Source organism: Adiantum capillus-veneris, chromosome 10, assembly GCF_014529385.1.
Source record: "Adiantum capillus-veneris isolate H3 chromosome 10, ASM1452938v2, whole genome shotgun sequence".
NCBI lineage: Eukaryota > Viridiplantae > Streptophyta > Polypodiopsida > Polypodiales > Pteridaceae > Adiantum > Adiantum capillus-veneris.
In genome coordinates this window covers 44742151-44768990 of record NC_140940.1, presented here as the reverse complement: position 1 = coordinate 44768990, position 26840 = coordinate 44742151, and the positions used below count along the sequence as shown (strand labels likewise).

At 41.9% G+C, this 26840-nt stretch overlaps 1 pseudogene; it reads right to left on the bottom strand.

Annotated features, from left to right (window-relative positions):
• Positions 1-1852: 1852 nt before the first annotated feature.
• On the bottom strand, positions 1853-22035 carry LOC147448768 (uncharacterized; annotated as a pseudogene).
• Between the last annotated feature and the right edge of the window lie 4805 nt (positions 22036-26840).

Genomic DNA, 26840 nt, shown 5'->3' with positions numbered 1-26840 from the left:
TCTCACAGTTAAGAAATTAACATTTCAAAAATCCATTTACATCTTAAAATTGGGATATTTTCATCTCTAAAATGTAGGAAGACATGTTGTGTGAACGTGGGACTTGGGAGAAGAAAAGCGGTGAAGAGGGTGACCCAACAACAAGAAAAAGAGTAGGAAGTGGTCGTGGTAGTTGTCAGAGGTTGGCACGTGAAGAGCATGAGAGAAAAGGGAAGGTAGTGATTCGAAAACTCACAAAAAACCTAGTTTTTGTGTAATCCCACCTGCAAAATTTGAAAGTTATCTTTAAATTTTATATTTATAAACAAAAAAATCTACAAAGTTTAAAGAATTTGTGCAAAATTTTAAATTTAGTCAATTTACCTCAAAAGTTTCTCGTACATAGGTTTCATAAGTTTTTGAAAAGAAATTAGCATAGGCCTAGTTTAAATAAGGCAATAGATTGCACAAAAGAAAAACTATTTTATTTCCTTCCCTTCACTTTCTCTCACCAACTTTGCCCTCACTCCCGGTGGTAATCAGCACCTCTCATCGAGACATTGGATCCAAAGGTGCATCAAATCATCCCTAGTCTCCCACTTGCGCTCTCTCTCTCTCTCTCTCTCTCTCTCTCTCTCTCTCTCTCTCTCTCTCTCTCTCTCTCTCTCTCTCTCTCTCTCTCTCTCTCGAAAGCTCTCGGCTCTCTCCTCTTGCCTGTGTTTGCCCACCATCGTCGACGAGCTCCGTTGACGCTGCCGACAGTCAACGACCACCATTCGACCAACCTCTCTCTCTCTCTCTCTCTCTCTCTCTCTCTCTCTCTCTCTCTCTCTCTCTCTCCTTCCTAGGTTGGGGGCCAAGATTGTGTATGGCAATGTAGGCAGAGTGGCTACAATCCAAGCAAGAAAAAGGGAATCTCCACACTTGCAGGCAGAGTGGCTAGAATCCTAGAATCCAAGCAAGAAAAGGGAATCTCCACACTTGCATGACAGCAGGGGATGATTACCAAGGAGGTTGCCACAATGCCATGGAATCAAGAACGGCCAGGCTGCATCGTCACTTTCCCCTTCCAAACTGCATGTATATGTATGTGCTCCCATCATCTCTCCTGCTACTCCGGACGTCCTGCTACGGGTATTGTATAGCGCCACTGAGGTTCTACCCGTGGGACCACGTCACATTTCCTGCTTTAGACTATTGTCTCAAGTTCTGTAGCCAATAGTTGGAGGTTGGAGCTACCCCTCCTTATAGAGGCCTTCCTTTGGAATTCTGAAGCGACGCCTCACCTGACTACCTTCTCATTGTTGCCCCATCGCCCTCATAGTTCTCCTCAAATCCCTCACAATGCACGATAGCTCTACTTAGCCCAACCTCGTCCAACTGTACTTGATGCAACAATAAGGCACTATCATGCAGGGTAGTACGCAGACAGAGAATGCTTTCACTTGGTTGCATCCAGCTTGGCGACGACAAGGAGGACGATGTTGAGGGATTTCCAACAGAAGAGGGAAGCAAGGACGCACACATGTGGATGGGAAGACTGTTAGGCAGAAGAGAGGGGAGGACAGTAGGTGTGTGGAGATGAAGGCAAGATGTCCCGAGGAATGACTGTGGAGCCAAAATAACCACCTCTACCTCTATCGCTGTAGCACATAGCTAGCCCTGACTTTCCCATATGCTTTTAGCTTCTAGATTCCCTGTCTTAAACAATCCTTTGTTCTCCTGCATCATGTCTGTTTCTTCGTCCTTTTCCCTTGAGTATACGCCATAGCCAGACCCCACCTGTGCGTTATTTGTGTGCAGCTCTCCTTTTGCTAGGTAGAAGCCGTCATCGTTTCCAGTTGACAGTCCCCAAAATTGTGTTTTGCAAATACTAGTGCCCATTGGAAGCGGATGACATAATTGCTCCTCGTTGTGTTCTTCTAGGCAGGGAGGTGTTGGTCAACCAACTCTGCACAGCAGCCACGTCTTCATTAAGTCGCGAGCTTGTCTTCCTCATTCTACAGTTCCTCAAATCCTCAATTCCCCAGTTGGAATCTGGGTATCGCCTGGAAGAATAAATGGAAAATACTCTTCCCAGTTCCCAACATCTTTGCAGTTCCGCCACGCTTTTCCCATGTGTTAGACTGTTCAAAGACATCTGCCAGTCCATTCCCTCTAGAGAACTCAAATCAATGCAACCGTGCTGATCGACGGGGAGCGACTTCAGCAAGCATGACAACATCGCCTCCTTCAGCCCCAAGAGGGGGCTCTAGATAAATTTCGGCTAGCTTGGCTGCGTGTAGGTTACTGTGACCTGCGCAGCCGATCGAGGCACTTTTTGGGGGTGCAGCGCACAACTTCAAAATATTATTAGCATACGCTCCTTCCCCTGCATGGACGCGCACGCAGCGCAGCGGTATGAATGGCGCCTCCCACAACGAGGTTGAGGGTTCGAGTAGAGCGTGTGCAACCCGTGTGTTGACTTTTTAGTGAAAAGCTCCCAGTTGGTTGCACTGAACTGGTAACTAGCAAGGTTACCTTTGCCACGAGGGAAACCAGGCCGAGATTTAATGAAATCCCTCCTCCTTTTCCTCCATCCTTGACACCTGCATCATAATTACCAACCATTGTTCACACACACACACACACAAAATTATAAGATGTTATTGCTGCAACTTTACTAATTACCTCTTGAGAATAGTATTCCCAATTTCCCATAGGAACTGCCTCAGCGCAGCCACACACGTCTGCCCAATCCAGCATGAACTCTCTATTCCTCGCGAACCTGCATCGCTCGGAGGAAGTAAGGAAAGCCTCCTCAAGTGCGGGTGGTTGCACGGGAGCGCATGGATGTCCTTGACTAACGGTAGTTGCTCCATGCTTTCACATCCTTGGAACTGCGCCACCCATAGCTTTCTCATCTCATCACAGCCCCTCACACCTTTGAGCTTCACACATTCTGTTATTTCGAGCGATCCCATTTCCTGCAGAGCATGCAAGGAAGGTAGCTCTTCCAACATGGGGGATGCATCCAAGCAAAGGCTATTAAGATAGACAAGGCGGTCAATGACATCCAGGCGTCTGAGGTGCTTAAGGCAGGACAGCTTTAGCTCTATGAGATTCTGTGGAAAAATACTCAACACACGGGCCTCAGCTAAGCTGTAGGGGGAGCACCCACTTCTGTAATTTTTCTGCACTGGCATCATCATCCTCATCTGATGCACACTCCAACATTATATCATCTGAAGAATGCAACTCAAGTGTTTCCAATTTCCTCAGATTATCCATGCCCTCCCAGGACACCATTCCCTGCATAGTCAAGTTCACCAGATTCGTAAGGTCTGCAAGGTTGATAGGAGCAGTTCTGCCAGCCGACCAAATCTGTAGATGCACCAAAGACCTTAGTTCCTCTAATCCCTCACTTTTGTAATCCCAAGCTCTTTGTTGCTTCCATGCAGTTGCATACTGCTTAAGCTCAAGAACCTCCAAGTGAGTCAAACCACTGAGCCATTTAGGCCCACTCTGTTGCACCATGGAATAGCAACTCACTCTCAATTCCTCTAGCAGCTTCAATTCCTCAACACCTCTCAAAACACATGGCTCTGCTCAATTATAAACCACAAGTGAGCGCAGGTTGGGCACAGCCTGCAAGCCAAGCTTGACCTCCACAATGCTTACATAGTACCGTATTTTGAGATGTGTCAGGCTCGAGAGGCCAGCAGAGAGATCCACTCTCTCCAGCTTCTCACAGTGCCTTATTTCAAGATGTGTGAGGCTCGAGAGGCCATCAGAGAGATCCACTCTTTCCAGCTTCTCACACTTGCTTATTTCGAGATGTGTGAGACTCAAGAGGCAATGGGCAGTGAGAAAACGGGGATGGCGAACGAAGCTAAGCTCGAGCGTGTGCGCAACGCAGGAGGTGTGATGGACTACGGAGTTAGAGCTCAACGCAGGTAAGTTGATGAGGGAGGGATGCGGAGGTTGGGCGTGATAGCACCTTCACAATTCTATGAGGAAGGAAATCTACTTTTTTTAATTTACACTCATTATCGAAGTGGCTTTATTTTTTTACCGGGTAATACTAATTATCCCAGGTTGCTTTATTAAATACTCATTCTTATTACGACCTTCTGCTTGTAGGCCTATTTCTAATGATTATTCCTTGTGATTTCAACCAATTAAAAATCTATATCCATCATTAGATTTACACATTGTTCATTTAAATGAGTGCCCATTATCTTATTTCAACCAATCAATATTTTCTGCCTATCAAACTCAGTTTGTTTTTCTATTTTAGTTAACAAAAACAGAAAGCATCTCTATAGCCTTTGCCCTTTGGACAGGCCAAAAAGGTTGAGTTGTATTTTTAAGCATTTTTTGATAGGCCAAAAATGTTGATTGGTTGAAATAAGATAGTGGACACTCATTGAAATGAATTGTGTAAATCTAATGATGGACATGTCTTGAGTTTTGAAATATGAAATGAACTACTGTATGTCAAGGAAAAGATGTTGGGTTTTCCAATGCCTTTGAAAGCATGAAACGTTAACAGGTTTACATGATAAATGATAAAGCCTTAGAGGCTCCACAAATCCCAAGAGTCACCTTTTCATTTTGAAATTTGAGAAGTACCCACCTTTTAATTTTGAGAATTTCTTTAGCCCCTTGAAACTTGAGTAATAGATTAAAGTTGTCATTTTTGTTAATTAAAACTTTATGGAAGTAATTTATCTTTTAGGGCTTTAACCTTTAAAGATTTTTAATTGTTCTTTTAGAGATTTTAAAGCTAAGTTTAGAACTTAGAGATGTAGAACTTTTAAAGTAAGGTTTCCAATGATCCAATGAGGACCTATAGTTTTTTTTTTATTAGAAGGTAAAACTTTGAACTAAAGAAAGTGAAAATGTTACATAGATCCACAGGTAGGGGGAGGGTCACGCCGAGATGCTAGAGTTTTAGGACGTAGAACGTTAAAGCTTTTAAAGTGGGATTTACAATGTAGGGATTTACAGTTTTAAATCTGTAAAAAAGACTTTAGAGCTTAAAAATGTAGAGTTTTTAAAATGGGGTGTAGAGCATAGGGATCTAAAGCTTAGGGTGTAGAGCTTAAGGGTACTTTTTTAATTCAATTTTTTGTGCTTATTTTTTAAAAAAATAGCTTAGAGATGTAGTGATTTTAAAGTGGGATCTAGCCTCAGATCAAGGCCTAAAATTGACGCCTATTTTTTTTTGTCAAGGGCTATTTTGTCTATCAAAACAATCTCAAAATTGCCTGTCATTTTTTATATTTATAACTTTAAGTTAACGTTATATATAGCAAATTATATAAAGCATATGAAAGGGGGCTTGAAAAATTGCATGTCAAATTTTTTTTTTTATCATGCCTGGCAGGCCTTGTGATTTTATCACTTGTTTTTTTAAATGTAGATTTTTTTATTGGTTGATGAAAATAGAAAGCACTCACTAGTACAATTTTTGGATTGGATGATAGAGATGGTGCTAATTATTCTTGGAGATAATATGTAAAAAGAATGATGGTATATCTGATGGTAAGATATTCTCGGCTAGTCCTATAGATATAAAGCCCCTTTCCACGCTGGCAACCAACTTCGGGTATGATGGCAATGAATGATAGTTTGTGTGAACCGAGTGAGGCACTTTGTCGAGATTATTCTCTCTCTTACTTTCGACCCTCTCTCTCTCTAGACTTTTCTCTTGAGTCTCCATGCACGATTCTCTAGATGGAGCGCTCCTCCTTCCTCATAGTGTGCACCGTGACCTCCATGCCGAGCTCATTGCAATGTCCCAACCCAACACCTGTAGTTCACCGGCTCTGTCAGACCTACTACATGATGCTTTTCCTTCTATTGTGCCCGCTTCAATACATCATGCTGGCCTGCGCTATGTCTCAGTGTCTTTACATCCACCAGCCATGCAACCCCTTTTTGACTGCTCTATTGTTAACGCCCTTCCTTCACCTCGTCTTCCTCCGCTCTTTGCCCGAGTCTACCAGATGCAAACAACCACTCCCTACCTGCTGCTAACAACAACGGTGCTCCTCTTTTGATCAACCCCTGGTCCACAGCCACTATGCTATGCTACGCACTACAAGAAAGCAAGAGCAGTAACTGTGTTTTATGGAAAGCTAGTATGCTCGTGTATGTAGCTTTTAGATGATGTGGAGGCTTTGAGGAATATTAGTGGATCTGTGCTTGGAATTTCTGGTGATAAAGACATGCTCTGCTGCTTCCTACCACAACACCTATTTGCTACTGCTTGCGGCCATCTTGTGTTACCAACAAAGCTCTAGAGCCCTCCCCCTTTCCCCCCACCTTCAAGCACTATCAATCCTTGCACTCACTACTCTGTCGACCTTGCACGCCACTGTGAACCCCTGTTGAACTGTTTGGTATGCCCCTTTTGTGCGTCCATCATGCCGTCAACCGGCATCCCAACTACTCTTTGATCGCTTTAGCCACTCTACAATCCATGTTACCCATCTTAGCCATGTGCTTCCTGCCTCGACAAGCGCCGCCAATGCTGCCTAGTCCACCACCCCTTTTGTGTCACTGCTCCACCATCCAAAGATACCTTTATAGCCAGCTTGCGAGAGGCTATTTTCAAAAAATCAAAGAAAAATCAAAGCATCTAGTTCGTAGAGTAATTGCAGCTCCGTGCTTTCGGATATGTTTGCTGGCATTAAGTATCTACATTTGTTTGCACCTTGATTTGGCGGAGAATGATGTTGAGCAGCTATGGGGTTGTCTCGCAAGGAAGGTTCTCAATGTAACTTACGCTCAAAAAACACCTTTGTTATTATTGATTTAGTTGTCCTGATGAATATCACAATTTCACGTCTCCCCATTGCAGGCTTTTTATGAGCAAAACTGAGGCCAAATAAGCCCCATTTTTCTATGGACTCCTTGCATGCAGACTTGAATATAGCTGTAGTTGCCATTGTATATTTGTGCTCTAGGGGTAGATGATACTGCATATCTTTCCGACAATGTTTTAATCTTGTAGAACTTAATACGGCATGCATGCAAGGAGCCCATAACAAAATATTCAGCCAAGTACCTCTCAAATGTTGTAAAGCTCCTAAATTCAAGTCTGTCAAGATTGTTTGATGTGTTTATCTTGTTCCTTTTCTGTTTTTGTTCCGCGCCACAGCCCTCATGGGTTCTTGAATCAAAACTGGACAAAATCTAAGTTCCACGAAACTCTAGTTTTGCATAGCTTTTGTTTCTCAAAATTGTACTCCCTATTGACAACACCCTTGTTGATGGCTAGTAGACCCCATTGTGTTTAATAAGTTGGCCTTCAAGCATCATATTACCTATCTTCCCGAATCCCACTATGATACTATCCCTCACCCTATTCGGACACAGCACATGCATGCATCCTGTGTTGACTAAATTTCCAAATCTTGTCATCCTCAATCCCTAGAATATGCGTAAAATAGCATGTCCACGAAAGCTATTTAAATCCTCTTTCAACGTATGATCCCTATTTGTTGTTGTATTTTGTTGCAAGGTATGGCCATGTAGTAACCGTGAGACAACTCTAGAGAGTAGGCATCAACGTGTGCGTCAAATGAAAAAGGGTGTGTTTCACTAGTGATTGGTGGATGAAGCTGATTCAAAATAAAAGACAAATTCGGCTTGGCAGGAGCATGGCTTCCTACGTTAGCTGTTTTAGCTTTTTTTTTACTGTATGTACACTCACTATTGTGAGTTTGGGGAAAAAAATCCCACTAAAATGAATTGCAATGTTTTCTCTAGAGATAATTCTTGCAAACTATTATGTCTTGGGGTTTTGGATGCTTTGCAAGATTTACTCGTTTATGGGAAGACAAGTGCCAATAGCCTCATGGTTTGTCCACACTGGTGTCAACTCATGGTTCTTCTTTGAGTATGTTGATGTAGTTTGATTATCTCTTGCTATCTTGCTAAATCTTTTTGCACGTTCTGTATAGAAGAAAGATCACACTTACATTGGTTTCTCCCATTCTTGCACTAAAGCTTGCTATTGATTAAACTCTTTTGCTTTTGGTGTTTGCATCACTTAAGTGGCAGGCCTCGTGATTTTATCACTTATTTACTATGTTGGATTTACATTTGTCGTTTCTTTTGATATGTTTTTGTCCTTGAACAAGCACTTGGAGTTCTGATGCTTATTTTCTCCGTCAAGGTCGGTCGTTGGATATCCGACACATTAGCATCCATCATATAAAAATAGCGTGCATCAACCTCCTTAGCTCAACCTACATCATGTCAACAGTCAGAATTGCACCAGCTACGACCACCTCAGTTGTTGGAATGGATCTCTTTTGTGAGAGTGCCACCTCAACACCCAGAACGGAGACAGTCTGCAATCCGTGTGTGACCTACTCTGTGCTGGCCCCTCTCCTGCGGACTCTTGACGGGAGGGAAAGGTCCTCAAGGGACCTTTCCTCCATAATGCATGCTCCCAACCTGGCTCCCGGCCTCCGCCGGTCGCCAATGCATTATGGAGAAAGGCCCCTTTAGGACCTTTCCCTACCCCATAATGTTTACATAGATTGAAATCGAACTAGTCCTTTCAAAGAGGATTAGAGACACCACAGTACATGCCCTTAGACCTTGATATGAAGTTGTTGCGAGTGTCTCACCATGATCCTCCTTCCATCTTCTTGAGGATAGCTGAGATAGTGATTCCACTCAAGACAATGATGTGGTGCCACAATGGCCTGATCTCCAATTTCCTAGACCGGCGGAGGTTTTCGCAACATGCTTCACTAAGAGAGAGGCAATATGATCTCCCAATACTCTAATTGGATTTGTGCATCGGAGTTCAAGCCATCATTTTAGTTCAAAAGCTCATTGTACATCTAGCAAGGAACCAACATGATGTATACAAAACACCATGGATGTACGATGCACACAATCCATTGTTATTGGCCAGATTACAGACATGGTGTGTTTCAAAGATCATTATTTTAAAAAATTTGGATGTGATTTGTTCACAATTCACGAATGGGGATGCTTTGGATGTAATGCGGTCTACAATTAACTTTCTATGAGGCAATCGGTGCTCGAGATGCCATTCTTTTCAGGTGAGAAGTGGGTGGAAATTTTTTCAGGTGTATCCAATCGATGGATCCTCTACTGGGATGTCCATGGTTGTCAGACCTTGGGTAATATCGGGCAGGCCAAGGGCCATGAGGGACGAAGCCATGCAGACAAGGGGGGCCTAATATTAGCAATGCAAGGACGATATAGGGCATGGTTGGGTGGAGAGTTGCAGGCTCTAGTCCCCACAGCCTCATAGAATAGCCTAAGGCTCTGACCTTGGGTAATACCGGGCAGGCCAAGGGCCAGGAGGGACGAAGCCATGCAGACAAGGGGGGCCTATTATTAGCAATGCAAGGACGATATAGGGCATGGTTGGGTGGAGAGTTGCAGGCTCTAGTCCCCACAGCCTCACACTGGTATCAGAGCCTTAGGCTATTCTGGGAAAAATTTGTCTCTCTCCATTAAGTAAGCTACTCAAATATCTATTTAGCTACGTCCGGTTGCAAACCCTCCGAGTGCCTGGCTTCGATAGCCCAAGGCAAGTAAAAGGTAGGTTCCGTGGGAAATTGCCCTTAATTTAAATTGGTATTGCCCTAAGGCCAAAGGCCTTTGGACGCCTTGTGTGAAGAAAAAAGAGCTTCAAGACCTGGAAATGGCACAGTAGAGCCATGAGGACGAGAGGGTAATAGAGAGAGAGAGAGAGAGAGAGAGAGAGAGAGAGAGAGAGAGAGAGAGAGAGAGAGAGAGAGAGAGAGAGAGAGGTGACCCCCTGTGGCTCCACTTGTCGAGCTCCTGTTTCGAAATCTCCTCCCCCCAGCCTTGCGCTCCGTTTGAGCCCGTTCTCGCGGTGTTTGAGCGAGGCCGAAACTCTTCAAGCGGCTTAAGGCTCGTTTCCAGTGTGAGGCTGTGGGGACTAGAGCCTGCAACTCCCCGACTATTCTCCATATTTACCTCCCACCCCGGCTCGTTTCGCGTCGGGTTCACCAAAGATGTCGGGGGATATGGGTTCGCGAGGTGAGCCGGATAGGCACCGGGCCTCTGGCTGTGGGAGGTGTGAGAGACTAGATGCAAGACTCAAAGCAAAAGACTCTGAAAACACCTTGAATGCTTAAAAATTGACAAGCAGAATGTTCCAAGCTGCTAATGATTAGCTGACGTGAAATTCAATTACAAATGTTTGCCATTAACGGCACTAATGGAGTTAGGAGAGTTTAATGCTCTCAAATTAGATCAAGACTGTAAAATTTCCACTTCTGCTTACGATTAGAGTTTTTATAAGCTGGTTAGTACGTAAGTACCCAGCAAAATCCCCTGCTTTGATACCTTTTTTGCTTTCTTGCTTATCCCGTAAGCCCTTTGAGTGCTTTCAATTAACGTCCTTGAGGTCGACATAGAGAGAGAGAGAGAGAGAGAGAGAGAGAGAGAGAGAGAGAGAGAGAGAGAGAGAGAGAGAGAGAGAGAGAGAGAGAGAGTCTCTCCTTTGCTTGGTTTGAAGATTGAGAGAGAGAGAGATCTCCCTTGCTTATCCTCCTTGTTTCTTCTCGCCTTGCTTAGATTAGGAATTAAGAGAGAGGGCTCGCCGTTCTTGGCCCTTACCTCCTTGCCTGAGCCGGAGATCGAGAGAGAGCTCCTTCCTTCCTCTTTGCTTCCTTGCCCGTTTTCTTCCCTTTGGATACCGGCCTTCTTCTTCTCCCCTTGCTTGCTTGCCGAGAACCTCGATGCCTTGCTTCCTCCCTTCCTTCTGTTGAACTAAGTCAGGAGTTCGAGGAGAGAGTGCGAGAGAGAGAAAACCTTCACTTCCTTTGATAGCTGAGGACAAGAGAAGAAGGAGAGCTTTTTCTCCCTTCCGAGCTTCCCCCGCTCCTTTGCTCTCCTTCGAACTTCCCTCACCTCTCCTTGCCTTCGAGTTCCTCTCGCATGCAATAGTTCTTCTCGTGCAAAAGACCCCGGCAATTAATAGCTTGCCTCCTCCCTTAGCAACGATGGCGCCGTCGTTGCTAGGGAGCATAAAATACCGCCCCTGTTAACGTGGCACCCGAGATTTCGACCTGCACAGAATTCGACGGTTCCAACACCGAAAGGGTGTGCCCCGTCATTTCCAGCAGATTTCGCTTCTGTCGCGCATTCGTCCGAGCAACCCTGTGGCGAGCGCGAGTCATCTTTCCTCCTCGCTGCCCGCGGCTCTGCAGCCCCGCCATGCTTTTCCTTTTGTTTACACACCAAAGCCCTTTTATTTTCTAAGTGGGCTTAGTGGGCGGCCATCGAATATATTGGACGGGCGGCCCTAGTGGGCACCACATTGCATACATGCCGGCCAAAGCATTGCCAAGCTCAACATCTTGTATACATCCCGGCCAACTCAGTACTGCTAAGCACAAAGTTAACTTTTCTCTCAGCAGCTCTAAGCTAACAATATCATCGTGAATTTACTTACCCGTAACAAGGTCCTGAGAATAGTGCCACATGTCCCCAAGATGGAAATATAAGTGATTGCATTTGGTGAAAGACATTTCCTTTGCACTCGGTTGTTTATTACTTGTATTAGCTTCTCAGATAATGCCAAAATTATCCAGCTCAACACAGTGCCGGCAGGCTGACACTAGACTCAATCCATATTATCTCATGAACCCGGACTCGGTTTGGTGAGCCGTTAATTCCTTTAGACTTCTCAAACTGCATAGAACGCATACGAACCCTACTTAGGTAGCCAGAATTCTCAGATGGCACTCCGACCGAGCGGACCGGACTGGCACGGAACCGGCCCCTGGTGAATCTTTAACTGCCCATATCTTGGCAACCGTAACTCTGATTGCTGATCTGAAAATACCGACGTGCTCCACAAAGTGAGCACTTCAGGCCCGTGCATTCATTTCATTTCTGTCACCTCGGCTGTAGTTGCCCAATCCGGTACGGATCTGCATTAACTCAAACTTCAAAGTGCCATAACTTCTTCACCGTAGCTCCAATCGATGAGCCGTAAAGACAGGCCGGTAGAGCACTTCAAGCACTACAGTTCTAGATCATAAACTCACATATGTGCTCACTTCAAGTATACTACTTTTTGGCATCATTAAGGCATCAATTGGCCCTTTAAAGCCGCATCTGGCATACATTAATCATTAGAATTGGCATGTTAACAAGCCCTAATCACTGACCATTAATCAAGTAGGCTTTCAATATGCTTGATCTGCATCCTCTTGGCATATTTCTTAGCATGTAAGCGGAGCTGCACGACAACGGGGTCCTTATAAATGTGCTTTTAATACAAGAATTTACAAGGGGTAAATCATGCTCCATACTTAACAAACAAGACAAGCTATTTCAAGTTTGACATACATTTTCAGACTATTTAACAATTGTGGAATGGAAAAGCCATATCTTTTGGCATGGAGTAGTCTCGATCTGCGAGTCTTAGCACGCCTAGGACAAGTTTATTTTTTAATGCATGTAAGGCATGAACGAAAAAATCATGTAGCAGTTTTGGATTTTATGGAAGGATCTTCACAACTAATTTTGATATAAGCAGGGCCTACTCTTGGCCTTAATGGACTCCACAAGAACGGAATCCACGCACTCACACGGATGGCCTGTGGCTTGTGCTATAAGGGAGCAAGGCTCCGTACAAGGGTGCTCATGTGAAAAGCTTATGTAACCATCGGCATGTGGTTGAGCTACAAAGAGTTATGCCCTTTGACATGCAAAGACAAGTGCATGCACAGCCTTAGACTTGTATGGTCAAACGTTTTGAATTTGCTAAGGCATGACTCCCAAGAAAGTTATTGCGATCGAGGAGGTCGAATCATGATTATGATCAACTTATTGTCGGTATGACCATTCCAACGGGATCTCAAGGATATATGCCAAAAACATTGGACAAACCAAGTATGCTTATGTTTATGCAATTATTGTCCATATATTTATGCTTCCGATATGGTATACTATTCGACAAGGTTGATCATTGATGATGTTACTTTTCTTTTGCGTGTGTTTAATCTTCCACTGCAATAAGATACATTACCGAAGCAAGGTTCCATATACCGATACTCAAAAACTGACTTCTGTATTAGGTCAGCCATTATATTTTTGATATTTCCTCCTTGTGCTATCTAGAGGAGGGGGGAAAGCAACGTTTGCAGGAGCACGATTCCATGCATTGGATGCATAATCACTTCAAAGGTGTTGTAGCTTGCCAGGGAGAAGGCCACATAAGTACACGAAGCACATTGGAAAAAACATCGACATACACAGCTATGAGTTGAATCTAATGTAGACCACTACACACAATGCCGAGGGTATTTGGTAAGTATCTTAGCTTTAAGTTTCACTTTTGATCTTATTCACTTTTACATAAATTTTCACAATGCCAACTTGTCAAGCAAGTGTTGCTTCGACCAAGCAGTATTTGACAATAGATGGCACTTGATAGCTAAGCTGTAGATTCTATCTCTACCATATTAGGAAATCTCATGGTTCTCAATAAGCTACAGAATTCGGCAAGGCTGATTCTCTATGATATTTTGACAAGGTCGATTCTTTTCTTCTTTGACATATGTATGTCAACAGGAGCACCTGTTAGCTATGAGCACTTAGGATGCATTCTGTCTCATCATTTTTATGAACTCATGCTAAGCAATGCTTCACGTCAAGGCATCTTGCATAGAAGTTTCCAAAATTTGGAGTATGCTACTAGCATACGGACTTTGGGAAACTTGGCATAATGTCTCTCTGATTTTCTCTTGCAGGTCGGTATGACCCAAGACACGATGGCATGTGGGGTACATCCGATAGCTCTCCATCTCTGGCTACAAGCTAGCTTCAAGCGACGAAAACCGCTCTCTAAGAGCCAACAAGGTTAGTGCATTAACCTTCTATTTGAAAAGATTTATTTCTCGTGCAATGCAAAGTGCTTTGCCAGACTTCCTTCAAAGCAAGCCTTCTTTTATGTGCCAAGGAACAATCACTTGACTTTTGATCAAGGATAATGACATACATATTTGGCATTAAGTGGATATAAGCTCACAGTTTGAGTCTGACAATGACCCACTGTGATGTATCCCTGCCATTGTTATTGTGCAAGGCACGCATAGAAGTAGTTCACAAGGTTGAGACTGTCATAGAAGCCAAGATCTTATCAATCTATTTTTATAAGATGCATCTATGGAATGCAAATAAGATGGTACTACCTCCACCTCATCATTGTTACAATAATATTAATGACTCTATCTATGCAGATTTGAGACTGGTGGATGATCTATCGTTGTATATGTATACAATGGTGAACACTTTAAACTATTCTCTCTATGCACAAGGTGCAGCCAATCCCACTGATGTTCTTTATGGGTAGCAAGTAGGCATGTCCTAGCTATCAAACAAATTGATTCATGGGAAGACATGAATACACTAAGAGAGCCTCCATGCAAGTAGTCTCTTCTGTAAACATCTGAGAAAATCTAGTACGACTATTTTTCTTTGAGAATACTTGACATCTTTCTCCTCGATTCATAGAGGGAGAAGATTCCGTCAACTTAGTTATGAATAAGATTCCAAGTGTAGAAGATTTGATGCTTAGTTGCAGCATAGATTATGTTTCTAAGGAGTGGTATTTGAAGGGGTATGACTCCACTAATACACAATCACTCCATATGTGTTGAGAGTCATGATTTGAGCTCATCACAGTTATACATTCAAGAGAGAAGTCCGCAATCTACCAAGGAGTAGTGGAAAAATTCAACTTTCTCAGTTGATTCCAAACACTTTTGACCACGATGAACTATGATCGTCACCATTGGTTGCTATTTTGAGCAGTTTCCATGCAAAGTCTAACCAAGCGGTTTGACATTGCAGAAGCTAACCAAGGGGTTTGGATTGCAAAGGCAACACCTAGGGTTACTAGTTCCTATTTCTTGTTTTCACTAATCTTTCTTTTAGTGTTTAAGAGACCTTCGATAACTACATCTTCAAGGCTAGTTTTATGGTAAGACACCTTTCCAGTTATATGTTTTAGGTTTGCAAAGTGCACGTAACTATGGGTAAGTGAACGTTATGTTCAACCTTGAGGTATGCATTTGACTTCGTTTATTTTTTAATATGCTTTGCTTGACATTTTCAAGCAAGATGAATAAGCTTGAATGATTGCATCCATTTATGCTCTTCAGAGAGATGACAAGGTCATGTAAGCGGCCAAGACTTTTGGGTCGTAGTGTCCAAAATACATTTTTGCATTACACAGACATGGACCCACTTGTATGGTTTAATTTGGCACATGTTGTTATATGGGATACAACATGGTTTAGGAACTCAAGGAGTTTGGTTTAGCTAGTGTGGAGCAAGTTTATTGAGGGTCCCTCTCACTCATGTCGAAGAGTGTTTGTAGCTACCTCCACACACAAGTACATCTCATACTTGAAGGACATTCTTTTTAGAGACATTTTTATTTGAGACATATTCCACATGTGAAGAATATGAGTCTCTGGAATTTAAATTGACTCCCACTATTTCAATTTTGTGTCGCGACAAAGTCCCTAGGTGTTGGTCAATCCGTTTATAAGACCATTTTGAGCACGTCGTATCAGTAACAATTTCAGTGGCCAAAAATTGTTGGATACCTAATTAAACATGTTAAGGGACAAGTATTGTTAAACAACTTTAATGGATTGTTGTTTTTATATGTAGCAAGGCTTTGTTCTATTGATATACATGTTTCATTGGTACTTGGATATAATTGATTTTCACATTCCATTATGATCCCCAATGTCAGGCCAAGGGCTGGGACGAACATGGATATGCAAGTTCAAATTTGTTTTTTCTAAATGCATGCACACTATGTGTTATGGGCCCTAGTGTTTAGCAAAGGATGATTTGGAGCAGCATGCATATTCATGACATTAGTTTCTTATAAAGCATTTTTCACTCTATGTGTAGTATCTCTATGAGATTCCTTTTGGATCTACTAGTCACCAATAGAGGTCATGGCTTGGTTTGGGTGCTTGTGGATCTTTCAAGTTAACCAAGATGATTATTCATGACATTTTTTATTCCTCAGCATTAGGAAAAAGTTGGACTCACTTTTGGGCCTTTCAGTTCTAGAGAGAGAGTGGTGCTCGACCAATGAGGAAGAGGCTAACGTTACTTTGAGAATCGAAATTTTGGAGCCAAGCTCTTTTAAAAAAAAGGGAGAAAATATTATTTTTTGTTCATCAAATTGCACAATTTCACGCTTTCAAGGCATAAATGCCATTATTCGTACTACCTCTGTACTGACGAATTTCAGAACTTTCATTGAAGATTCGATCTAGTATCTATGTTCTTGCCCAAATATGACTTTGAGTAGCTCCACTTCCCTCTCAAAACTTATTCCCTTTTTCATATTTGCGCTAACCTTTTTGTGTATTCTAGTGCACACCATGACTACTTCTCGAAGGTTTAGCACTACCATTGACTCTGTTAGCATTTTTACCAGTTTTACTACAGATAATCAAGCATGGATACCATCTCGAGTAACTATCGGAAGTTGGGTTCTACTGCAAACTAGGAGGAGGAAGAGGAGGCAGCGTAATTATTTCGTGGAGGCTTTCAAGGGACAAGTTAAAGAGTTTAAAGTGTGTGCACAAAGCAAGCGCGTGAAAGAGGTCCTCATACAACATGCTTTCCAGCATGCAGACTTAAGGTTGCAAACATCTCCTCCAAGTTTTCCACGACATCAACCCAACTGTAAGTTATTTTGAACATCTCACTTAGTGCATGATTATATTCGAAGGTTAAGTGGTGGATATCATCTTTGGTATGTTTCAGATATTTATCCATCGAATAGGACAGATTGGAAACCAGTTGAGAGCATAGTTTGGATTTTTTATGCTTTCCATGCATTTACTAGTGAGAAAATGTACCGAGGAAGACAACACAAGGAACTTGCAGATAATGGAATATTATTTATGATATGTTATATTTGGAACCGAGAGCTTCCTTTGGTTGGGTTCGTCTAGCTCCTTTGTCACTTCCATCCTTTGATAGCAAGGATTGGTCTTTGCCAGCTTCAAAAACTAGTGAAAGCTTTAGGAATAAGTTGTTTCAGGATATACAAAAGTCCCTCAAGTATTCAATTGCCACAAAAATAGTTTGGCTCGCACTATTTATGCCTCTTGAAGTGTTTGTAGATTTCTTCTTTGATGAGCAAATAAGAACTATCACAACAATGTTCATTTGTAAGTCTGAGAGCTGTTTAGACTTTTTAGATAATAATTGGGATAGGAAACAATCACACAGAGAAAAATCTGTATATTGCAAAAGAAGTCCATAATTTGCAAGTTCATTATAAGCTCTCAAGATTTCATAGTGCCGTTTTACTATTTTAGATATCATCTTCTTAGTGGGCAGCTTATTCCACTCAACCAAGATACAGAATCTAGTCTCGAAAACAAACCTTTATCAATGGAGCTCTACTTTCGAAACAGCCTACTTACTGTGATGGAGACAATGTCAAGCACAACTCTTGCACAACTCAGGCTAGATCTTACATGTGAAGAACTTCCACTTTTTTCAGAATTGTATGCATTCAGTCTCAACAACAGAAAGGTGGTTACTAAATGGATGAATTTTGATTGCCTTTAATACATTAAGACATAGAATCTAACTTTTTCTTCTTTTCAGATTCCAAAACGCAAGGAGAAAACAACATTGTGCAAGGAGTCACTCTCAAATACACTTCACTTAATTGCTTCCACCAAAAGCTAGGTCACATACCTTGTGTACGCAATGAGCTTTGATGCCATGCACACCATGATGTACTCTTCAAAATGACTAATATAGAGACATTTTGTGCCGCTCAAACAATGTTTAAAAAATGTACACTTTTCATTATTGCAAAACTTTACAAATTGTGTTGTTTATGTAAAGATGTATACAAGTTATTGCTTCCTTTCCGTGCTACTGCTCCCTTGTCCTCTCCCCCGGTTTGTGCCACTGGTCCCCTGTCCTCTCCCTCGATTGCTGCCATTGGTCCCCTGCCCTCTCCTCCGGTTGCTGCCACTGCTCCCCTGCCCTCTTCCCCGGCTGCTGCCACTTCTACCTCGGGGGATGCTGGCCTTGGGCATCCTTTCACGTCATTCGAAATCATGGGCCTCTTTCATGGCTTCCCATGCATCTTGCACCTGTGAAGCTTCCCTCTATTCTTGCTCTTGTCATCGCTGACGTGTAACCCATTCCTCTACTTCTGCGGCGTTGGTATAATATTGATTTATTGCTTCTTGCATATTTCGAACCTCTTCTTGAGTCTGATTGTAGCGCTGCATCATTTCGTTAATGCGAGCCTGTTCGAACTCCTCAGCTCTCGCCCCTTCCTCTCTTGTACGTTTGTTTACCGAGATTAGAATATGCTGGATGGCCATTACAAAAAAATGTCGCACATCGTTGGGGGTGTAGTTATGTAATTGAAGTTCCTGTAGAAGCGTGATAATATGAAAGTAAGTAAAGATGTTGCTTATTTTAATACAAATTTTGCAGCAAACAAACAATGAAACAACATGATTACTTACCTTTGGTACATCCAAATTTTATTGAGGAGCAACAAGGCATTCAAACAAGTTCATCAGCCATAGCTATAGTCATCAACCTACATGGACACGGTTCCCTATTCGTACTGGATGGTATTCCCTAGATCATGTTCTAACAAAACATGCTCTACACAACATACAAGTTTTTTCGCGACACTACATACATAAACACTTGAGTCAGTACACTACTTCCAAATGTATCCAGATGTGCCTTATGTTTTTACACGATCGTGAAACAACCTGCTTTGCCCGGAGTTTGCGTAGGAGACAATCTTATCTTCAATGTCAAATAAAAATATACTCCAATGATCACTACACCAAAACCATCAAAGATGAGGAGAAAGATCCTAAATCCAACATCATTTTTACAAGGCAAGAAGAAACTCAGGATTGATTGTATGCAGTGACCAGAAAACACGGTAGATCAAAATTGACTCTGCTAAACCAGCCCATTAGAGCCAAAAAGAAAACTCCGCTATTCTGTAGCATAGGAGAGATCAGCGGATCTATTACGTATATTTTGTTTTGAACCTCAACGGGAAGAAGCAAGATAGCATGCCTAACATGAATCAATGGCAGAGATTAGACTTAAGATATTTCAGCGGGCTATCACTGCCACAAACCCATGAGTCAATACGAGCGACTGGGGCAGCTATCGAATACCATAATCCACTGACTCGCTTGGTATTGACCCATGTCTTAGCGGTAGTGAGCCATCTAATGAACCAAGTGTGACTTATAAAGAAAAACTTGAGACGTAACATAGCAACGTTGACAACTGTTGCGAAGACAGGGGTCAATACCGAGCGAGTGGTATCACTATCCCATTCCATAAGCCACTGACTTGCTTGGTATTGACACATGCCTTGGTAGTGAGCCATTTAATGAACCAAGCGTGGCTTATAAAGAGCTTGAGAAGTACTACAAAGCAATGTTGATGACTGCATACGTTGCATTGGAGTTGGAGAAACTATGCATGCACATGAAATTTTGTTGATCAAGGTTGAAAATGCAAGCCTCCTCTGACCTTCCAGGCAGAAGTACCTGTGCATGCAGAGACGTTGACCTGATCAGAACTTGCAACTCCTCTTCGTTATCTTCATTGATTTGCTCTAAAATAATTGACTCCTCTGATAAACGTTGCTCGTTGGATGGCCCTTGTGAAGCAGAGCCTTTCCCTTTCTTGAGCTTTATCCATGACTATCTCATTCTCCTCCCTTAATGGCACAGGCTCCTCCCTAACAGGCACAGGGTCCTCCCTAAAAGGCAAGGGCTCCTCCCTTACAAGCACAGGATCCTCCCTTACACGCACAGGCTCCGGATCCACCATGCCTTGCTCATTTTCCTTCATAACTCGTTCCTCCATAAATGTTTCTATTTCTTCAATGACCGCCTCAGAGTCCACCCTGGTGTGCTTATGCCCCTCATCAACTGGCTCAGCCTGCCCATCTGTGTCATTCCTCTCGACCCATGATCGTGTCCTCCTTCTATTTAATCCATCCTAGAAAGCTCTGTCTGTCGTCCATGAGGATGGAGAGGGGGGATGTTAAGAATATCCATGGTTCTACTATCCCGAATAGGTACTGGCTGAAGCAGCCCATCGTAGCGGAAGCGCAGCCTTTGAAGAGTGTCGAAATCTCGTGACATGATAGTAACGTGGTGTGCATGGGCAGCCAGGATATATCCATCGCTGAAGAATTCAATGAGTAGTCTTTTGCAATTTCTTAGAATGCTAATGCACCATGTAATGTGTGATATGTTGCCCACCCCACCCTGTAAGGTAAGCCTTCTTTCAATCCAGCAAGGCTGCTTGAAATGATGTGAGCTTACTTTGATCCCAAGAATGTTGATGAACGTAGTGGAAAATTTTATCTAGTGATTTTCACACGTTCGCCTTGTGATTTTGGATTGCCCCACAACCAACATTGTCTTTAACCACTTTATGTAACTGTTTCCATTTGTTGAACAGGTTTCTCCTTTCTTCTCTATCTAAATCTTTGAGGGTAAACCCAAGAAACCTTCCGCCCTTCACGCCGCCTATCGATGCTTTCCTAGGTACCTTGTAACAACTTTGAGACATCTTAGGGTCCCCTTCGATTTTGACATTGCCTCCATGCAAACCAATGTCTGAGAGCACTCCCTCTAATGCTTTGATCACTCTTTTTGACTCACTCTCTGGCTTTAATGTCCATGCAAAACATATGTACAAATGAACCACCTTTTCAATTATTCGACAGAGTGCATGAAGTGTAAAGACGTGAACTCTACTCAGAGGAATATCAAGCACTGGCCTAAAAGTTTTATCTTTAAGATGTCTGTTGGGAGCTCTATTCCATTGCACACTCTCAAGAGATTGTGCATCAGCCATGCAATATAAGCATGCATTTTCCACAACTGCTCCGTGTGTTATGTTGTACATACACTTAAGAGTTTTTAAGTCACCTGCTATGTGCCATTCCACTATATAGTCACCAAATCCTTTCACTGAAAGAACAACTCCGTTTCTTTGTTCTCTGATGATAGAAGGAATTTGGGTTTGACTAAAAACCCAATCGAGGATTTCAAAGTTTTCCTTATCAACCTGCAGTGAAAAACAAAAACACAAAATCAACAACCAAATAATCAATATTTTTGTTATTATAGAGTGAAAAAGTATACCTAAAATGATCCTAGAGTTAGAATGTTGTTTTTGGATTGCACGTTGAAGTATCGTGGATCCTCTTTCGTTATTGATGGATCCAGAGTTATGTTCATGGGGGTAATGGTGACTCTCTCCAGCTTCTTGTTCTTCAGGACCTCGCACTCGTTGAGCTTCAAAACAAACTTGAGAACCCCACCGCACTCCTCTCGACTGATGTCAAAGAAGTGAACTGCACACCTTTGCAATGCTTCAAGATCAATGAAGAGGTTGTTGTGCTCGTTAAACTGTACCTCTCTGCCGCCCTTGCCTAAGAACGTTGCTCCAATATGGAATGGTGACCCAAGTTTCTCAAACACCTCATTGTTTACATGCCGACGAGCAGCCTTTACATGTGATGGCTTTGGCAGCAATGATCCTCTATGTAGTTTATTTTGAGACTTTTTAGCTAATGCTATAAAGAGTGCCCTGTATCCCATCTGCGAGATGCCACTCTCATCAAGTATTGCTTGCACTTCCATTGGTTCCAACTGATTCTCGTTCATGAAGGAGGTAAGGAGCCTCCCTTTCAACTTGCGAAATATTTTTTGAGTTATCATCTCTTCAACTACTTCTTTTGAGACTAGACGACTGTAATGCACTCCGACATTGAAGCCTGCACCGTTCGAGTTTGGATGCAATAAAGACCTGCCCAAAAAGCACCATGCGTTATGATCATGTATAGGAAAGTGTATCTGTTTCTTAGTGAAGAACATTGAAGATACCAAAGTAGAAACAAACTTTGAGTTACCTTAAAGCTCGTATTCGTTTTTTTAGGCCACCACTTCCAATCTTCATGTTCTGAATGTTGCACAGATCTCGTTTTCTTTTCCGACTACTAAGCACGGTGTCTTTCTCTCGCAAACTTGTGATCTTCTTCTCAAGGCCTTGGATTGTCTCTTTCTTTGATGAAATCTTCCAAGAGCATGCTTCATTAAGTTTTTTGAGCTGCGTGTTCTCCATCGCCAGGAAGTTTCTTTGCCTTTCCGCATTCAATCCTCTCATTTCCAAATGTTCGGTGTATCCCAATAGCCCATCCTTGCCATCGCCTGTGAAATGTAAGAGGTTAGTGATATTAGCAAAGGGAGGTGGCGCATTTGTCGTAGGATCCTTTGGATAAAGATACCCATCGATCCACAAATCCAAATGATGTTCCTTGTTTTTCCATCTAAGTTCTTTCTCCCATTGAGATAAGAAAGACTCCCTCCTATGTTTCTACAACGATGCGTACTCTTGCCATACATCAACATGAAGATGATGTGTATTCTTTCTTTGGGTAAGTGTTAAAGATAAAGGGGTTGAGGATTGCAAGTTCAAATTGGTGCTTTCATTAGAAAAAGAAGCGTTCTCCATTCCTAGAGTTGATAGAGAAATAGACGGACACTCGAAAACTCATGAAATATCTCAAGTTTTGGGAGGGAAGACCATATTCTCATGTTTAGATTTGATAGACTTCGTGTGGCTTATGTTTCTGGAGAAAACGCTTGTAAGTTGGCATTTCAAATCATTAGTCATACGGTTAGTTGGATTCCTGACAAGAGAACGAAGGATAAGAATGATAAAGACGGTGGCTACCTACCAAAGAATGTCATTTTGGCTTTTTGTTGGTGCGAAAAAGTATCACATAAAATGCACAATTTAACATTTTCATTTTCTCTCTCTAAGCCGACGTGGAATTTCTTACAGGTCCCAAAAGTGAGTCCAACTTTCTCCTAATGCACTGCTGTATGACATTGTGATCCCCGTTTATCAGTCATTTTGGAAGATTGTCTGTAAACCGTGGAAAAACACACCTCGGTACTATTAGCTATCCAAAGAGGATAGGCAAATTACAAGTGTAATCTTATGCTAAAGGATATGCGAAGAGTGTTTTTTAGCACCAAGCAATCCAATTAGAAAGCATGTATTACTCTTCTTGGAGTTTTCTTGCCACAAGGTACGACATGTTTGTGACTAGGTTTAGCCTCTTCATATTTAAGTCAAGTTCTCAACCCTGAACACTACTTATGGTGGGGTTGTTTATTGACGCGATAAGGTAACACGTCAAGGACTTATACTTTGTTGATGAGTTACATCAACCAGTTACTTTCATGGAAAGTGAAAAGAGGTACTCTTTTGCGTATATCTTTGTTGTGATAACTCGTTTAGCATGCTCATGTGGGTTCTAAATGGAGTTTACACACAATGTTGGCTATGGTCTGGTTATAGAAAACGGTTGCAAAGGGAAAACAGTGTGGAAAATAAAGATTTTTTTCTTGGTTTCATTGAACCTCCTATTGAACCGTGTTCCAGTCAAACGAGCAGTTGGATCCATGAAGGATGCCACTGTGGAAAGCATTAGTATTCTTATGAAGATACAACCACTTTTGTTTTCAAGGATGAAAACAATTCTCCAAGGGGGGAGTAATGTCATGCCTAGGGTAAGACCAGGCAGGCCAAGGGCCGGGACGGAGTTATGCAATCAAGGGGTCCCTATTATTATCAAGGCAAGGCCTACATAGGGCATGGCTAGTGGAGAGCTACATGCCCTATTCCCCTCAGTCTCACGATGGTAGTTTCTTCATTGACGTGGTCTTCCTACATATGTTCACTAGCTTGCAGAGAGGATGTTAAGGTTTATGCATCTCAAGTGAATACCTAATGTGATCCCACTATTTATTATGTCTTTTAGGTATTTGTTTTACTTATTTGACATGATTCTGGGTAGGGTAATTTACAAGGGTGGGGTATTGAAGGTCCTCAAATAGGTATATAAGAGCACTCATCCCCCATTGTATAAATCATTTAATTCATTGACAAGCTCATGCTACATCTCGTGATCTCATTTCTATCTCATAGCATGAAAGGTATCCCTCTGAATCATAACAATGTAAGATGTTCCAATCCACATATACGCCATGATCCAATGATGATTCCACTACATTGTGCACTTGCTTACAATTCACTTCTTGATCTTCAGGCCCTTGCAATAACTGCATTATCATTGTAATTTTTGCTTTTGGATCTCCTTTTTTGTATATCGCATGTTTGATTTTGATAATATTTTCATAAATTGGGTCCAATCTACCTAAATCTCCATTTTCACAATCTCACCTAGTTGATTTCATATCAGGTTCACCAAAAAGATGTTAAAGATGTTTGTTCTCAAGGGGATAGGTGTTGGATGTCTAGCTATGAGAGTTTCATGTGAGGTGAATAATTAGTAGAAAAACCAACAACTAACAAGAGATTAATATAAATTTTTACAAGAGATGATCAAACCAATTCCTAGTACATAAAACTTGTATATGTGTGCAAGACTTTCCTTGTAGGTCAACCTCGACTCTACACCTCACTTGGATCCCAGATTCGTTAGAAATCCCCACCTATAATGTCCAAGCAAAAATCTCCTACCCTCTAGCATGGGGATTTTTTTTTTTGCAACCATTTCATGCTTCCTGGAATCTGGCGAGAAAATTCCAAAAAGATGAGAGAAGGAGAAGAAGAAGAAGAGAGTTTTAACGTCGGAGAGAGAGAGAGAGAGAGAGAGAGAGAGAGAGAGAGAGAGAGAGAGAGAGAGAGAGAGAGAGAGAGAGAGAGAGAGAGAGAGAGTGCTCGAGGAGGATGGGAGGAGAGGGAATACATTCCACAAAGGACGCTCTAATATGTGGAAATTTAAGCATGTGGATAAGTCTTGGATAAAGGAAAAATATATCCTATGAGCCATACACATTCTTTTCTCCAAAACTCATAATGCTCCATTCCACAATGTACAATTAGATCAAAACATGGACAAGATAAACATTCATTATTCATAGAAACCACTACATTTCATATTCATTATAGCACATACGGCATGTGGATAGATTTTGGACAAAAGAAAAATAGATTCTATGATATATACACATTCTTTTCAACAAAACTCATAATGCTCCATTTCGTACTCATTGTACAATTAGATTAAAACATCAAAACGATGAATATTCATTATTCATAGAAACCATTACATTTCATCTTGATTGTAGTACATATGGCAATCAATCAGTGGAAGGCCTTGGTTTTGTAATGTTGCTTGCTGGTGAAAGATTATCACCACCTGCCCTCGCTACTCCTTCAAGTTCTCTTCATCCTCCGGGCCTGTGTGATTATCCAAGTTCTCTTCCAACAATTGATGATGATTTTACCCTTTTGTTCAAGCTTTACAACAAGCCCATTTTGAGCTCCGTGCACATTTGGTAAAGGCCATACATTTCCACCGTTGTGTTGACAACTTGGTTGAACCATTGTTTTCCATATGTTGCTCTACCATTCAAGATGGCCTCCAGGGCATCCCAATCAGATTTGATGGACGTCTCAAGATCATTAGGTGGTTGGAGAAAGTAGTGCACACCGTTAGTTGTTGAGTGGTGAACAAAAGAAGATGTGAACACGAAGCTATTTTATAACATTTTAGAGGCTATTAATTAATATTAAATTAAATAGACTGATTTGAAAGGTCATAGTCTCTTTCCATATGACACTATGCAAAAAAAATATTGGTGGACAATGCTCTGTACAAGTGGGGCCAAACAAAAATATATTTAAAAAACCGTCATTGATAGAATTCTAACATGGAAAACACATTGAGGAGAGATAACAAAGACTGTTGTAAGAAAAAAGGGATAAAAAACCAGGTACATATTTGTGATGGGATAGGTACGCCATCTGCTGAGTGCATTGAGACAATGAAATCTTGTAGAGAGCGCTTTGGAGTAAATCAAGAGAACGAGTTTGAATTCTTCCAATTGTCATGCAAGATGCTTGGAACGGAGTATGCTAGAATTTTACAACCAGAGACAGTGGTGAAGAACCATAGGAAGCTTATAAAATATCTTTACAGGTATAGGCTAGGATAGGACTTTGTGCCAATTTCATGGATGAGGGTGATGCATTTGTCCAATAGGTAAAGGAAAGTGTCATACAAGTCAATCTTCTTTCAAGATGGAGAGCTAGACTCAATATTGTGCTTATAATTGTTTTCAATTATGTTGTCGATAGCGGTGAACATGGCCAAGTTTTAAACGGATCCAAGCAAGAAGGTAGGATTGGAAAAGGTGAAGCTAGCATAGAAGGTGTTGAGCAAGATGGAAAACACGGTAGCGGTAGGGCGATTGGGATGTAGGACATGCTAACAGAGCTTGTCAATGGGAAAATTTCAAGGTTGCTAATGTATATAAGGACACTTGCACTATTCTACCATTATAGCTATAAGAAAGGTCAAGTTGTGCCCCATTGTGCCCATTCTACAACAGGAGAGGAAGCAAGTGGGGAAGCCGAGGCATACGCTGAAGAGGATGAGGGTGCATAGGGTGTGTTGTATTTGATGGGGCATCTGGAAGAGAGGTGGTATGATGGTGTGTTTTCTATTCATCCCACTACAGACACATACTTGTTTGGAGTGGAAATGGATCTATTTCACTTCATTAGAGGCAAGTGCGGTAACACCCATAATGTTGTGACTGTTCCCAAAGGATTTTCCACGAGGACGACAACATTTGCCCCAAAGGCATCATGTATCTCTAACAAGTCCAATATGATTTCCCTCTTCTTAGCCTATATCGCCTTTGTATTACACATTTGTAATG